At 36.7% G+C, this 17,246-nt stretch overlaps 1 long non-coding RNA gene across 1 annotated transcript; it reads right to left on the bottom strand.

Moving 5' to 3' along the window:
- Positions 1–11,539: 11,539 nt before the first annotated feature.
- On the bottom strand, positions 11,540–13,403 carry LOC307154617. The gene is made up of 3 exons (XR_013820404.1): positions 13,290–13,403; positions 12,981–13,139; positions 11,540–11,568 (listed from the first exon to the last, which is right to left on the bottom strand). It is a non-coding gene; the product is annotated as an uncharacterized lncRNA (long non-coding RNA).
- Between the last annotated feature and the right edge of the window lie 3,843 nt (positions 13,404–17,246).

Raw genomic sequence — 17,246 nt, 5'->3', positions numbered from 1 at the left:
GTGGGTACAAAACTCTGCTGCACGTATTCTGACTAAGACCAGACAAAGAGATCATATAAAACCTGTTTTAGAGACATTGCACTGGCTGCCTGTTGAATATCGTGTTGATTTTAAAATTCTTATGTTGACCTACAAGGTGTTAAATGGACTCGCTCCGCAATATCTTTCTGACCTCTTAGTACCGTACTTTCCTTCACGTAATCTTCGCTCAGCTGACGCTGGCCTTTTAGTTGTCCCGGTAACGCGCCTAAAAACAATGGGTGATAGGGCGTTTTCTTCAGTCGCCCCAAAGTTATGGAATTCCCTGCCCTCCCAGATTAGAAGTGCTCCATCTTTGACATTTTTTAAGTCATCCCTTAAAACGTATTATTTCAAAGAAGCATTTGGGTGAAACGTGATTGCTGTGGTTCTCCATGTGATATATTTTATTTTATTTTACGTTTTGTTTACTGATTTTAACTTGTCTTTTAGGTTTATAACATTGTTTGTATGCATGTTTTGTAATAGTTGTATACTATGCTGATTTTTCTACCGTGGCTTTATTGACTATGTAAAGCGCTCTGAGAATTGACTTTTAAAAGCGCTATACAAAATAAAGTTATTATTATTATTATTATTATTGTGATAACAAATTCGGACGTTGGTTTCTTGAGTATTACCAGTGGAAAGTATCAAGGCCAAGAGTTATTAGCATATAAAAGTGATATTTCAATAGTTTGTGGCACTACAGAACTTGAGAGGGATTGTTCCCCAACAGTGGATAAAAATGTTCCTACTGTTGTATTGACTGTTATAATAATAATAATAATAAAATCAACAGACATAATAGGAGTTACACACCTTCAGTGGCCCCAAATAAAGTCATTACAAATGCAAACGAAACAACTTCAAACAGCAAAAACCCTCCAGCTCAGCGTATTATTCAGTTTAATGAGGCGCTGTTTCAACCGGAATTGGTTACCTTTGGTGTAATACATACATGCTTTGTGTTTATAGCATCTTGTGAATGTTTCCCAGTCACCCATGCAGTTAAACCTCATGCAGCACTGTACACAAACCGGCTCTAAAATTAGTATCAGATGCTTGCGCTCGCCCAAAAAGCTCATTGCATCTGGATGACTTCCAGACCCTTTCTCCTTTATGGTGCTTACTGATCATATATATTCTGAGCCAGTGCGGACCGTAACTCAGAGCTAAAGTCTGCAACTAAAAACAGACCAAACTTGGCAGCTATGGAGTGCTGATGGTATACAGACCCATGCTAAACCTTAAACAATCAGAAAACAAGAGTTCAAGCCTGGGGCATCAAGAAGGCACACAAACCAGGCTGTTGGGCTGCTCTGGACCCTTTTCTGAAAACAGTATTTTAGCTTGTTTTATGATAGTATTTAAGTCTCAGGCAAGATGTGGTGGTACCAAAGCAGCCGAGAAACACTGGCTCCAATCCAGAGCTCCAGAGAGTTATTTGAGCAGCATGTGATGTGTTTGCATAATCATACTGTAACACAATATGCTAATTTACTAATGGGTAGATGCACATTAAGTGATGTTTAATAAGTGGGGCTTGCTATGACAAGCATCTCTATTACTATTGCTCATAATTGGGGTTAGGGACATGTAATTTGCCCTACACTATTTGTGCTACAGATGTGTGCAATTACTTTCCTTAAACTTTTGGCTTGGTGGACAAATAAACTGGCCAGGAATCGCCTAGACCTGCATTGAAGGATGATTTTAGACCACAAAGGCCATCACAGAGGCTGGTGGGAGGATTGTTTAACCACTCAGAAAACCCAAACATCCAACCAGAAAACCCTCAACACGGCGCCATTGTGGCCTCTTTGGAAAATGTAAAAATCGAATAATCATTATTTATGGTTACTGGAAAAATGTTAATTCACAGCAGGGGTCCGTTCTTCGTACGTCGCTAACTCACTTAGCTGGATTTGATTGTTGGCGATTTGGCATGATCTTGGATTGTTTGGTTCTTCAATGCTCATCCTGTACTTGCTGTCATAGCAACATGTGCGCAAACTTAAACCTGCTCGGGAGCAGGCTTATTTCATGTTAACAGGATTAGATCCCGGCTTCATAAGCGGAGCTGATACGGGAAGTCCAGCACAGCGCGATAGTGCACTTTCTTTCTGAGATTTTTCTCGTGATTCGTGAGATTGTCGTTTTTTTGTCGCTTTTGTGTTTAAAAAACAGTTTTAGTTTTTTTTTGTTTTTTTTGGGCATTTCCAAGCCACTTAAGACCCAATGTTGTAAAGCAGTTTTTTTTTTTTTTTTTTTAGGCTATCCAAATTTTTTATGAAGATCATACAATCATGACCATGCCGATTACAGATATGTCACTCAGGCTTCACCAACATGATTGGTACCATAGACTATAGGCTACCATAGACTGCCATCAAGGCCTCAATGAAGGGGATTATGTGAACAGAAAGGGGATTCACAATGTAAATGTGCAGCCCAGTTACTATTGTGATTCTTAATATTCCAGATTAGTAATATTATATCAAATAAAAAAAGGCAGTTGACTAAAATCTTCCATATCACAAATGTGAAAGCAAAATGGCCAGGATCTGTGCATGACTTAAGCATTTTCAGAGATTCACATTTATGCACATTATTTGAAAGTGATAAGAACAGTTCCACAATTAAATATCAAGCTCACTGTATTACATACACTTATGCTTATCCTAACAGAACTGCATTTTTTCATAGGCGATTATGACATGTTCCTGCCTGCAGACAGGTGTTTTATGACCCCATTCCCTGACCCAAACCAGTTACAATGCAGCTCCAGGACAAGGGCACACAATGAAATGAACTTTGGCTAACTAAAGGGAAGATTTCAGTGTCTGAAAAGTCTGAGGGGTTGCACACCTGACAGGGCCTGTGGAATTGTTGCATGTGCCATATTACACAACATTGCCAAAAAAAAAAACACACTTTTCATTAAATATTTAATAAAAGACAAATATGCTTAGTTCCTTGAGTTTTATTTCAATTGTTCTTTGTAAAGAAAAGCCAGTGGTCAGGTGCCTGCAACAAGAGATATTAGACACATGCCTCATGCAACAAATAAAAAGGAAAAGTTGTCTATCCACTGCCCACCTGTAGGCCTATGTCTCCTCTGTCTGTGCAGACTCTTCTGTAGGCCTTTCTGTAGATGTGGAATCCTGCAACTTATATTGAAGCCATAAAGCATACAAGTATAAATGAAGTAAAGTTATTTATGCACTTGCAGGTAGGCTAGTTCCTCCATATGACAGTTATCTGAGAGGGTTTATTCACTGTCCAGTGCAATGGAAACAAATGGACATTACAAAGTCTTATACTTTCTTTCCTTTGGAAAGTTAGAAAATGTCCACTTACTGCACATATTTCAGCCACCACTTTCTTGGGAACAGATACAAGTGTTGGTGTATTATGTAAAAGTGCACAAAAGAGGAAAACACAATGTCATTACAATGAACTACACTGGGGAAAAATGTGATCAATAACTCATGGTAAAATATTTTTACATTAACATAGGTTTATCAGTTTTCACTTTCACAAGTCAAAGCAATTCATCATTACTCAAGATTTAACAGTTGAAATGAGTTGATACAACCTTAATTTAATGCAGCAAAAATTATTTTACAGTGTACTATCTTTTCTATTTTTTTCTCAGCCTTTTTCTTGGTTGCTTTTATAAACAGAACACCATTTACTTAACAGTGCCTTTTATAAAAGAGACTATAATATAACTAAAAATTACCATTATGTAGAATATTTTTGTACTTCACTTTTATTTGTTCCCATGTTCTAGTATGGTGACTGACATTACAATGCACAAAGTAATTATGCAATTATTAAAATACAAAAATATAGGCTATTAAGTGATAAAAACATCTAACATGGCCACTTCTAACGGATTTAAATTGTCTGCTACTTTTTGCCAGCCCTCTCTCCTGGCTTTTGCAGACTTTGAGGTGTTCCCTGGCGTTTTGATTAAACATTAAAATTCCGAATAAACTTCGACTATATTAGTTCTTGCTCTGCTGAGGAGAAAAACTGAGCGCGCTCTTTGGCCACGCTGAGCAGCCAATAGCAGCGTTGCTGATCAATGTTTCTACTATCGATACATATCCCCTTTTAACCAGCGCATGAACGCGCAATTATCTCAGATAACTCAATCCAGCGATACTAATCATATCCGGCAAGTGTGTTCGAAGAACCGAGTTAGCCAGGTCATGATTTGCACGATGATATCATCTTGGATGTGTCATTTGATCTCGGATGTAATGAGCAACGTACAAAGAACGGGCCCCAGAGGTTTAACTAACCATTAACAATTAAATCAAAATATTGGTGAAAACATTTTCAAAAATCCCATAGACTTACTTGAAGGAGGGATACATCTCAGAGTAATATCTGGAAACCAGCAAATCATAGTTTCTGACCAGATAGAACACTCTACCCACATAGAATGATCTAGCAACAGACTAACAACAACTCTGAACTCTTTAGCAACCACCCTGTCAACACCCTGGAAACCACCGACCACAACACCCTACGTGTAGCATCATCAAGGCCACTTTTGCACAGGCTAACATAACCTGTTTTCTTCAGAAAATTCAGAATAATTTTGGATTAGTTGGTCAAAACTTCATCTTTGGTTTTGGAGTTTTAAATATATTAATATTAAAAACATTTAATATTAAAAACAATACATGTTAATGTTTTAACATTGAACATATATATTTCTATTTTATTAATATTTTTATTATTTTTATTTTAGATATTTTGCATCACAGGAACAAAATTACTTTTTAAAATATGTTACAATAGAAAGCAGTTATTGTAATAATATTTCACAATATTAATGATTTTCTTATCAAATAGATGCAGCCTTGGTGAGTATAAAAACAACTTCTTTCAAAAACATTAACAAATCTTACAGAATCCAAACTTTTGAACGCTAGTGTGTATATTTAATATGACCTAATTAATAATAATAATAATAAAATACTGTTTAAACTGTAGATTTTCTAAATGAATGGTCTAAACAGATGAAAGCAGGTGATTCTGAATTGAAGTCTTGTGCACCCTCCAAAACAAAGGACGACACTGCTTTTCACAGCACATTTTTATCTCATTACGTGCATCCTATTTTCATCCTTCAATTGATGTGGTGACCAGTCCAATTGGAAAACTACAGTAAACACTGACAGCATCATGTCACATTTTTGGTAACCACGTCTAAGATCTTTTTGGTGCCATGATGGCATTTCCTGTGAACAGAGCGCCCTATTCATGAGATATTCACTTTGAAAAATTCAAAAGGCTCGTCTTGATGTCAGCTGGGTGATGTAAGTGGATCAGTCTTATCAGATCATTGCTTCACCCAGACAATGAACATGCCCTGTAATTCAAAATCAATGAGTCATTGAGGCTTGAAAATCTGATGCTGGTCCAAGACAGCCGAGGATGAGCACTGGCTAATAGACCAAACTGCAAATGATTGTTGGATATAGGGGAAGAAAGTTATAGAATGAATTATGCATGTCATTCAGGCTTTCGATGACCTTTTTCAAAGAACTCCAGGTGCTATGGGTGACAAAAAGTGTTGCATAACACGCAAAAAGCCACGCTGAGATGACCTGAACTCTTTGACAGGGGTCAGTTTTGGACGCTGGTGCTTCTACATGGGGGATAAACATTTACGAGACGAGACAGTGGTAGCTGGATATTTCTGTGTGTGTGTGTGTGTGCACAAGGCTTTGTTAACCTCTGTTGACACAAAGATCCTTGTATGATGTACCACTTCAAGGGCACTTTGATGCCAAAGTTTGACAAGGGCACATTTCTGCAACTTTTTGCATTAATTCCCCAGCCAGGATCTGAGTGACCACGGCTCGTCGTGAATATCAATGTCAAGCCTGTCAGACGAAGCAAAGACGAGCCAGTGGGATGATGGCTGATGCAACCTGGTGCCAATATAATTCACTGTCTAATTGATACCGCAAGTTCTGCTCCAATCGGGGAAAACCTCAGGGATACTGTGTATTTACGCATTAATTTCACTGTTCAACATGGGAACATATTAAAGCAATACGGCCAAGAGAGGCCATCCGTTACAGCCATTTTACCATGGTTGAGGGGTGAAAATTCAAACCCAACCTCGAGAGGCTTGTTGCTTTTAAGAGATGATAGCAACAGCAATACGACATAACATGCTGAAGTAAATAATCAGGATAAAAATGCATCCCCAAATAATGAATCAGTCCTAAGCAAGTATGTGATTGCAAATGCTTCTGCAAGTACGAACAATTTCAGTATGCATTGCATTCTCAGAGGCATGGCAGTGGATTAGTATCTTTTTCTATGGTCTGTTCCGTCTTTCAAGTCAATTTATGTCTAGGAAAAACAACAATTTGAAAAGAATCATGCTGAGCAAGTCAGTTAAAGTTAGTTTAATTGTATAAAATGTATATTTACTGAGGGATACTGTACCTGAAAACTAATGTACAGTGAATTAAACTGTATTTCCCTTTTGATGTGAGGATGTACAGTGTCAATCAATGATCTTTTCATAAACAAAGCTTTTGCACATTAATATCCAGTGCTGTTCATAAGTTTGGGGTCAGTAAGAGTTTTTTAATACTTTTATTCAGCAACAACGCATTTGTATTGATCAAAAACATTACGGCAATGAGATTTGTATTTTCAATAAATGTTGTTCTTTTGAACTTTCTATCCATCAGAGTATCCTGAGTTAAGCAACACAACTGTTTTCAACATTGATACTAATCAGATGTGTTTTCTGAGCAGCAAATCATTATATTAGAATTATTTCTGAAGGATCATGTGACACTGAAGACTGGAGTAATGATGCTGAAAATTCAGCTTTGATCACAGAAATATATATAACATATATTCAAATAGAAAACAGAACGGTAGTGTTCAATTCAACTGACGTGATCACGTTGGGTAATTAAAGTTGCTTTCAAACAAGGGTTGTCCAATTAGATTATAAAGTTCATCTATCTATTTAAACATTTACAACATTTTGCTAAATGCATTTCATGCAACTATAATGACATACAGCAGTCAAGACCCAAGACATACACTTCCAAATGTCACTTGCCTGTTCTACTTCATGATGCATAAATCTGCAGGTATACTCTACATTTGCCATATCTACTGGGAAAGTGTGGTCCATTGGGTTACAATTACAGCTTCAAGCTTTGTCTACACTTATGTCTTACCATTACTTTCAGCTATAACAGCGAAAAAGCAATTATGGTTAAAGAAAAAACTCCTCAGCAGGCACAATTATTTTACGTATTAAAAGCAAAAATTGAAAGGGGCCATTTGTTCTCCATCTCCTTTCTAAAAGGAAAGGTTTCTCACATTAGCGTCTTGAGGCTAAACGTGTGGTCATAATTGATTCACAGCACCTGGCAGCTTTGGTCAGGCTATCAACTCCACTTTAGAGGTTTCCTCAGAGGAAAGCACATTAGTGCAAGGTGTGCAAGCTTAATTGATGCAGTTTCTTTCATTCTCAGCTCTGTTTATGTCTGTCCGTCCAACCTGTCGCAAATGTAAGCACATGTTATGTATTCTGTATATTTATATTCAAAGACATCTACTCTATTATCCTGTGATTGATCTTGGTACTAATTAGCTGTGCATGAATGGAGCGAGTTACTGTGTATCTGCACCAAAGTGTGACAGCTATTATTAATGTAGGAAATGTTAAATCAAAGCCAATTACCTGCAGAATGAGGGCAGACTTATTAAAGCAGAAGTTTACCTCATGCATACAAAAGATCTAGAGATTTGCACAGTTGCAAAAGTAAAATGAGTATGCGTGAGCTCTGCAAAATGATTCAAGACTCCATTACTAATTGTTGACTCAAGACAACTTAAAAGCAAATGAATTTATGAAAAGTATTTTTTTTACAAACTAATTTTTGTAAAAAAAAAAGTACTTTTTTTTTTTTTTACTAATTTGACAAAAATAGATAAAAAATAAAAAATAAAAAAATAAATAAAAACCTGTTTCTAAAAATATTAAACTTTTTACCTGAATAAATAAATAAATTAGATCTGAATACCTGATATTAAAGGAAGTCTTATCCACACCTGTAGAAAAAATAAATAAAAACTATATAAAATACAAACAAGTCCTCTAAAAGGATTATTTCTCCAGTCTGCATAATCAAACTGCCACATTGTGATTGGTCACGACACACGAGAACCAATGGCCAATGGTTAATGACATCAAAAACCAACTGGGAAAACCTAATGTTGGCACAAATTAGATTTCTATATGCTACCATACAAAGACTTGGAATATATTGCATGTGTCATATATACCATATATGTTTTTTTGGGGGTCATCATATGGAAGAGTTGCATAATGATCCTTAGAATTTTCCCGTTTTGTGTTCCACAGAAAAAAATACCACCATACAGGGTGAGTAAATACTGACATAATTACATTTTTGGATAACCTATTCTTGTAAGTCAAGTCACCTTTATTTATATAGCACTTTATACAATACAGATGGTTTCAAGGCAGCTTTAAAGGGGACATATCCACTTTTTTAGCCCTTAAATGCATTTTGTTGTATATTTGGAGTTTTTAGAAGTACAGAAAAGTTGAAATTATTCTCTTCAGGTGCTTCGTTGATATCTTTATATTCTGTTTTGGCCTTATTTTTCAACCTGTTCCGATTTTTCTGTTATCTATGACGTTTTGTGAACTATTACGTCACAGTACTTGTTAAGCAGAACTGCCAAATAAGGACATTGACTTCCAGCCCAACACTTCGAGCAATCCGCCATTTTTATTTCTCGCTGCAATTTTGTAGTCCAAGCTAAAAGATGCAGAAGTTACGAGAGGGTAAGTTAAAATGTTCGGTTGTTGGATGTAGTAACCCACACGCTTCATTACACCTTCTAATGTAGATGGACTGCCGTGCTTGTGACAGTGCGCATGTTTAACTGAAAGAACGAGCAGAGAGAGAGAGAGACCCGGTCGCGCGCACGCACTCTCTCTCTCTTCGGAGCCAGGCGAAAATGTAAACAAGACACCGTCTCCAAACTAGACGCTGTCTTGCTCTCTCTCCCTCACACATATTAATCAAAATAAATCGACACGGTGGTAAAAGGTCGGAAGACCAAAGTTTCATGTGTAAATACAGTAACACACCATTGTGATACATCCATATGAAGACGTTGTTCTGCAGGTTCGTTGTCTTCATTTTCATCTCACTCCAGGTCCGACTCTGGCTCGAACATGTAAGGCTGGCTGGACAAGTCTTCCGTTGTTGACATTTTGTTAATAACGTGTGAATAAAAAGTTTCTGTGCCGCTAGATAATCGTATCTCTGCTATCAAACTACAAAAATGGCCAAACGGGGTGGCGTTGAACACTGTAAAAAAAAAAAAGTTGACTTAACTTAAAATTTCGAGGCAACTTGCTGCATGGCTTTTTTGAGTTTACTCAACTTTTAAATCAAGTAGTTCACTTAACTCAATTCACTAAGTAAAGTCACATTTCTCCCAACTTAAGATCTTTTGTTCAGCTGATTGAGTTTTTATAGTTAAAAAAACTTAGAAAATTCTAAAATTTCAACTTTTAATGTTATGTTAACTTAACTTAATAAAGTATGTTAAGTGGACTAAAAATGTGTTTTTAAACATTACAGGTTTAAAAAAATAAAACTACTACATTCTTGAAATTTTGTTGGAAGTTTTATTTCATAACAGCAAAAAACAATGTTCAACAGCTATACTTATTCTTAAAGTAATAAAACAAAATGCAGAAAAAAACACTTTTTCTTTAACATTCAAAGTGTTATCACATTGACACGTTCTATGCGCAACATTTAAAATTGTTAATATGAAACACAAATGAGCAATGTAAGTGCAAGTGCATCACTGGTGATCCCAGATTATTTTAGTTCAAAATATGTTTGAGCTTATATATCTCAATATTAATAACAGTCTGGTTAATTTTGAGTCTTGAACTATAAACTCTCAAGGGTTGGCTTTCTAAATGTATGTGTGTTATGTTTCTATTCAGAATTACTTATGAGCAGTAACCTTTTTATTTTGGGCATTTCATGTATGCAGCACTTGCCAAAATTGGGGGTGATGAGCAAGGGGTTAAAGCAGCACGCTGACTTTTTGGGACTTTAGCTTATTTACTGTTTCCCCAGAGTTAGATAAGTCCATACACACCCTTTTCATCTCTGTGCATGCCGTAACTCTGTCTGACACACCCACCACTAGCCTAGCTTCGCACACAGACTGGAGGTAAATGATTCAAACTAGCATACCAATCCCAAATAAGTGACAAAATAACACCAACATTTTCCTATTTACATGTTAAGATTTGTATAGTTACAGCTAGTATAAATAACAAGGTCTGTTTTTTTTTTGTCACATATTGGGAGCAGTATGCTAGCTGGAGCCATTTGCCTCCAGTCTTTGTGCTAAGCTAGGCTGGCAGTGGGATCGTCAGACAGAGTTACAGCACACACAGAGATGAGAAGGGTATGTATGGACTTATTTAACTCTGGGGTATACTGTGAATAAGCTAATGGCCTAAAAAGTTGGCGTGTTCCTTCAACGTTTGGGCTTAAATTGCTGAAACAGTGGCACAATGTTTTTCACAACCTCAAGTTTACAGTTTAAAAACAAGTCACAGTAAAATCTTAGTTTTGAGGTACTAGCAGAACAATGAGAGCTCATCTCCTTGAACACCTTCAATAACCTCAAAAGAGTATTTCAGTTTCTCTGGGTACTCAAAATCAAAGGCAAACAGAAGGCCAAACAGGTATGTGCACATGCAAGTTAACGTTTGGCCTTAAAGTGTTGACTGAGTGGCACAATGTTTATCAAAATCTCAAGTTTACAGTTTAAACAAAAACAAGTCACAGTAAAATCTTAGTTTTGAGGTACTAGCAGAACAATGAGAGCTCATCTCCATGAACACCTTCAATAACCTCAAAAGAGTATTTCAGTTTCTCTGGGTACTCAAAATCAACGGCAAACAGAAAGCCGAACAAGTATATGCAAGTGCAGGTTAACGTTTGGCCTTAAAGTGCTGAAAGAGTGGCACAATGTTTATCACAATCAAGTTTACAGTTAAAAAAAAAAATTCAAACAAAATGCAAGCACATTTCAAAAAATACAAAAAAAACTATTTACTTGCATCTTAAATGCTTAAGATAAATGCAACATCACAGTAATAGCTTATTTTTTAGGGACATTACCCTAGGAGAACAATGAGTGCTGCCCATCTCCATGAACACCTTCTCAATAACCTCGAAAGTGTATTTTAGTTGCTTCGGGTACTCAAAATCCAAGGCAAACAGAAGGCCGAAGAGGTAAGCAAGTGCAGACTGCAAATCTGCAGCATCTTTCAGTACAATTACCTCCTCCAACACAACAGAAAATTTGATGACACTGGGCAGTGTGCTGGGGGCAGGCATCATCTTCAATTACAATAAGGATTCCCACCTTCATCACTCTGGTCTGTCTGTCCTCTGGAGTCTTGTCCTGATGATAATAATAATAATAAAAAAAGAATAAATCAGTATCACTTGACACCAACAACAACAACAACAAAAAAAGGAACTATTAAGTAATTGATGTGCTCTAAATTTTGCAATCCCACCTGCAGAATCTGCAAGATGTTAATAATTTTATAAAGTACATAAATACACAAAATACAATTGGCTATTTTTCAATTTAGTACTGCCCTGAATAAGCTACATCACAAAAAAGCAATTATAATAACCAAGATGGTATATTTTCAGTTTCATTAAAATTCAAAATATTAGAGATTAACAAATTGCATACAAAATCATTGACTGAATCATGGTGTATTTGCAAAAATATACTTTAAATCAATAACTAATGAATAATCAAAACAATCTGTTTGTTGTTAAAGGAGAACTTCAGTCAATTTTAACATTGAGATAATTTTACAGTACATAGAACAGTGTACACTGTTGGGTACTGTCGAACAGTCGACCGAAAACAGGATGTAAACACGATGTGTGCTGGCTGAATTAACATCACTTTTATTCATATCTTTTACATCTAATGCAGTCAGTCATATTCACCGTACTCCCTCTTGAAGGAATCACTCATAATGGCTGGGCACTTGAAATGTCATATCAAGGATGTTAAGAGGCTAAAAGCAGGTTTAAAACTAGTCCCATTTAAGTCAACAGGGAGCAAATTTTAAAAAGAGGATAACACGTGTAGGCAACACTGATTTTTGACGTTGTACACTCCAAATTTACAAAAAAAAATAAATAAAAAATATCTCCATGTTAAAATTAATTGGAGTTCTCCTTTAAAGAGGTTGTTCAGAGTAATTTCAACCTAGAGTCCTTTGCACTATGACCATGAGTCAAACACCCACCTGGGGGGGGGGTTGGCTCAAGGTCATGGTGCAAAGGACCCTAAGGTTGAAATTACTCAGAACCATCCCTTTAACACAAAAATTCCCATTACCATGGCAAGATGATGTATAAGTAATGAAACATGACTCACCTGGCATGTTCTAAAAAGTGCTGAAGAGTCTTCTCTGAGAAACACTGGGAGACCTTCCAGGACGGTTTGCCTTCTATGAGACACAATATTTGTGGTCTAAAAAAAAAATGGGTACAAACAACAAAAATATTGTAATGCACTGTTATTAATTTAATTTTGTTATGAGTTTGCATGTATTTTTTAAGTCACAGAGCCTCTGCTAATGAGCCCATGAATCAAAATAGATGGCTTTAATAGGAAATCAGTATTGTATGCAGTAAGTTCAGAACCAAAATCTAATCAGCTAGTGAACACTTGAGATACATTGTCATAATTCTTCAAAAATATCTTCTGAAAATAAAATATCAAATGGCTCTTATAAATCGTTTTTTAAAAACATCTATCTATTGGTAACTTTAACAAGTTACCTGCTGATCAAGCTTGTTGAGAAGATCTTCCATTTCGTTTCCAAATGCCCCCTTTCTTGCTCTGTACAACTTGAGGAGTTGTGGAGTGTGCTGGTGTATTGCTGATCTGAAAGTATCGAGGAGGTCCACACTGGTAATGCGTTTGAATTCATTACATAACTGTTGATAGAAATAAAACAGGTCTTGGTTGTAACATTGACTAACTGGCTTCAAATGGCTTACAACAGACATTTACAAGCAACAGAACAATAAAATGCATTAAAGATCATCTACACCCAAATAATTTCACTTCAACCATCTTCATTTTACCTCATTTGGAAGAAACAGGGCAGGCCATCGTTCCAGCACTTCAGATACCATTGGCACTACTTCCACAATCTCCTTTCGTCGGAGGGAGAAAGTCAAGCTCATTTTCTGATTGATAAGCACTACAAAAAAAGACATGTTTGTTAATACAATTTGTGGTAACGCTTTGAATTAGATCAAATTAATTACAGACACAAGTTGACATGCATGTTTGTGGAGAGCAAAATACATTTGCAAATTCATTGATTTTATGTGCATATATCTGTTAATATCAAATCAAAATCAACTCCATAAAATGATACTTACTTTAAATGAGCCGTTAACTTAGCAGTCTTGTCGATTCCGATGAGTAGAAACACGTGAGAATGCCTAGCCAGGCAAAGGGCACAAGGACAAAAATGTGCAGATTTTCACTGACTTTGAGTTGTCTGAAATGGGAAATTTATATTAGCCCACGGCAACGCGTGTGTGAATAACATTAGCCTATAAATTCAAGATAAAGAGTCGACTTTAAAATATTTCTTTGGTGTCACGTTATTGCAAAAAATCCCAAACTAAATAAAGTTAGTTTAAAATAAGTGGCGATTTCGAACTTCTTAACTCAAAACGATTACCTCAGATTCTATTATAAACATTTTACATGCTGAATGCTGAAGTTAGAAGACTTGTTTAACAGTTAATCTTGCTCGTAGAAAAAAAATCATACCATGCATATGTTAACAGGGCTTTGCGATCAATAATACATACTAATTTTACAAACAACTTCAAAATAATGCATATATTCTACTTATTACTTACATAAAACGATGACTTTGAGAAGAAACACGTTGGATGCAAGTAAATCCGTTGGTCTCGCACGCTGATGGTCAAAATGGCTCCTTCGTCTTTCCACTGTTCGGTGTTCGCGCGCTTCACTGCACATGCGCCAACTTCGTGGTCGTTACAGTGCGCATGCTCCAACTTCCAACCCAACTTGTATGCTTGTTAACTCGCATTTACAAATCGAATTTACAACTAATACTATGTTGGTTCAACAATTGTTGAACCAACGACTTTTCACTAGTTAAGCCAACATTTTTGCATTTAATTGTCCAGTTAACTTAAATATAATAATTAGTCTAACTTTTTGTGAGTTGGATTTTTTACAGTGAACCGAGTGTCACCTCTGCATCCTGGAGAGGGGGCGGGGTATGAAGTGTCTCAATTGTATTTAAAGAGACCGCACCAAAACGAGTTGCTCTCAGACGCACATCAGAAAAGGGGTAGAAAAGGGGCCTCTGGAGCTATAATAATGAGGAATTCAGACCCAAGCATTGCAGTTCCGCTTTATATAGACTACAAATGTATGATTTATATGTAAAAAGGAACGATTTAAAAGCATGATATGTCTCCTTTAAAGAAAATTAGTACCATTGTTTAGCTGAGGTCAGTTCAGTGTTGATAACTGCAAAGATCATCAAATATGCAATTAGTTTCATTCATCCTTAATATTCAACAATAATGATTTTACTCTACTGACACTATTGGTTGAGACATCACTATTTTCTACAGATGTGCTTTAAGTGTCCTCAACTAAGCAAGCCAGAGGCGACAGTGGCAAGGAACCCAAACTCCATCAGTGAGAGCTTGGGGAAAAAAACTTGGGAGCAACCAGGCTCAGTCGGAGGGTCAGTTCTCCTCTGGCCAAACAAACCAACGTGGTTACTGAGTCTACACAGACCTGCAGTATAAAACATGTTTTGTTTAAGATAAGAGATGCTGATATGTGGTGTTTAGCACAAAGGCAAACAGTGATAAAGTTTAGTCATGCTACACTAGTGTATACTGCATGCTAGTTTGCCAAGACAAAGCACGATAGAGTTCAAAAGTTGGTGTTTGAAATGAGATTTTGAAGCTGTTTTGTTGGTGTCAGGACTATGGAACGGCGGTGGAGGGGGTGACTCATATTTTTGTGATGGATCCCACCGCTTCACAGTTGTAAAAGGGCTTGGCTTGCAAATACAAGCGACAGTGTGCTGAGTGAAAGAGACATGTTTATTGATGTCGTCGAGCATCCTGAGAGGTAAGTGACAAAAAGATCTCAAGGGAGCGAATTGCTGAGTGTGTGTGTGTGTGTGGTGGTTTACTGCAGCTTCCCTAAATAATCGGGATTTCACAGATGGGAGACAACCGCTCTCATTGTATAGTTATTGCTTCAGCCAGACTACGATACACTAATGTAAAAAAAGAAAAGAAAAAGAAAACATTGTCTGTTCACTAAAGGGGATGCAATATTGTCAAGTCAAGTCACCTTCATTTATAAAGTGCTTTTTACAATACAGGTTGTATCAAAGCAGCTTCACAGTGATAACATGAAAATAACACAACAAAGTTTGTTTCTAGAAGAAAATTGCGTCATCGTCCACCTTAAAGGGATAGTTCGGCCAAAAATGATATTTAACCCATGATTTACTCACCCTCAAGCCGTTCGAGATGCATATGTCAATCTTTTTTCAGACAAACACATTTTCAGTTATTTTAGAAAATGTCTTACGTCATACGTCCTACGTCATACGCCGGCATCCATCTGCCGTGAACGCGCGTCGACCGTTGCCGGAAGCAAGATATTTTCATTTCTAAAGTTTTAAATATGTATATTTTTACGACAAAACCACACGGATTACCCTCAGAAGGCCTTCGTTTATCCCCCTGGAGCCGGATGGATTACTTTTGTGAAGGATGCATGCACATTTTGGGACTTGAAGGAGGTGGACCCCATAACTTGACATTATAACCACTGAAAGATCTAAGACATTTTCTAAAATAACTGAAAATGTGTTCGTCTGAAAAATGATTGACATATGCATCTCGAACGGCTTGAGAATCATGGGTTAAATATCATTTTTGGCCGAACTATCCCTTTAAGTAAGGCAGATCAATAATATTGTTGAATATTAAATGTCCCCAACTAAGCAAGCCAAAAGCCAAGGCAACAGTGGCAAGGAACCAAAACTCCATCAGGTGACAGAATGGAGAAAAAAACCTTGGGAGAAACCAGGCTTAGTCCGGGCCAGTTCTCCTCTGGCCAACGAGCGAACAGTGTATTATTATGATTCAGGCAACATTACAGGTCAGAAGTCAGATTGGATCAGAACATTCAGAATATTGATCCAGTTCCATCTGGTTCCTATTGCTGTGAAGGCATTATGGATACATTTTCTCCTACAGAACCCGACCTGTCCAGGTTTACTCTGGAATACTGCATCATTCAACACATAAAGGAGCCCCATAGAGGTTTAGTGTAACCCAAACCCAGTCAATACTAATAACATAAAAGCTTTCAGTTTGATCAAAGGACTCCATGATCTTTACCTTTTGCCCAATATTTATCTTGTTTTTCAGGTATAACTGTACAAGTGTAAATTATACTTTATGCTAAACATCAAAAGAAACTGCTATGTCAGAGAGCAGTTATGTTCTTTAAAATTCCTTCATGTCATGCATTTAATAGTAGGCTACCACCGTGGAGTTTTATATTTTGAAGACCAGCTTGTTCTTTATGTATTCTCAAAAGTATATAAAGCAGCACTGAACTGATATCTCTGATCGATATTCTTTTCGTGGTGGTTGCTCAGAAATTCTATTCCGTGGGTAAGATGTAGAAATAAGCATGACTTTCAGACAGCTTTTGTTTAAAATTCATAACAGTCTTGCAGCCAACAGAAAACAAGACAATTTCATGCAACATTTTATGTACAAAGATTCTCTTCAACACTTTTTATTTGCTGCCTTGCCATTTCCTTCAGGAAATGCAAATACTTGGCCAAATCTTTGTTTTCCTAGCAAATATATAGACCTTTGTCTTTCCTTATGGTAACATAAACCACCCACAATATCTGTGCTGCTTGTGTTGGTGAGGTTTTGATGATTCACTGTGGTTATTAAAAAACCTAAAATATACTAGCCTATATCATAACTGTC

This window comes from Squalius cephalus, assembly GCF_949319135.1.
Source record: "Squalius cephalus genome assembly, chromosome: 2".
Taxonomy (NCBI): Eukaryota; Metazoa; Chordata; class Actinopteri; order Cypriniformes; family Leuciscidae; genus Squalius; species Squalius cephalus.
This window is presented reverse-complemented; position numbering and strand designations above follow the sequence as displayed.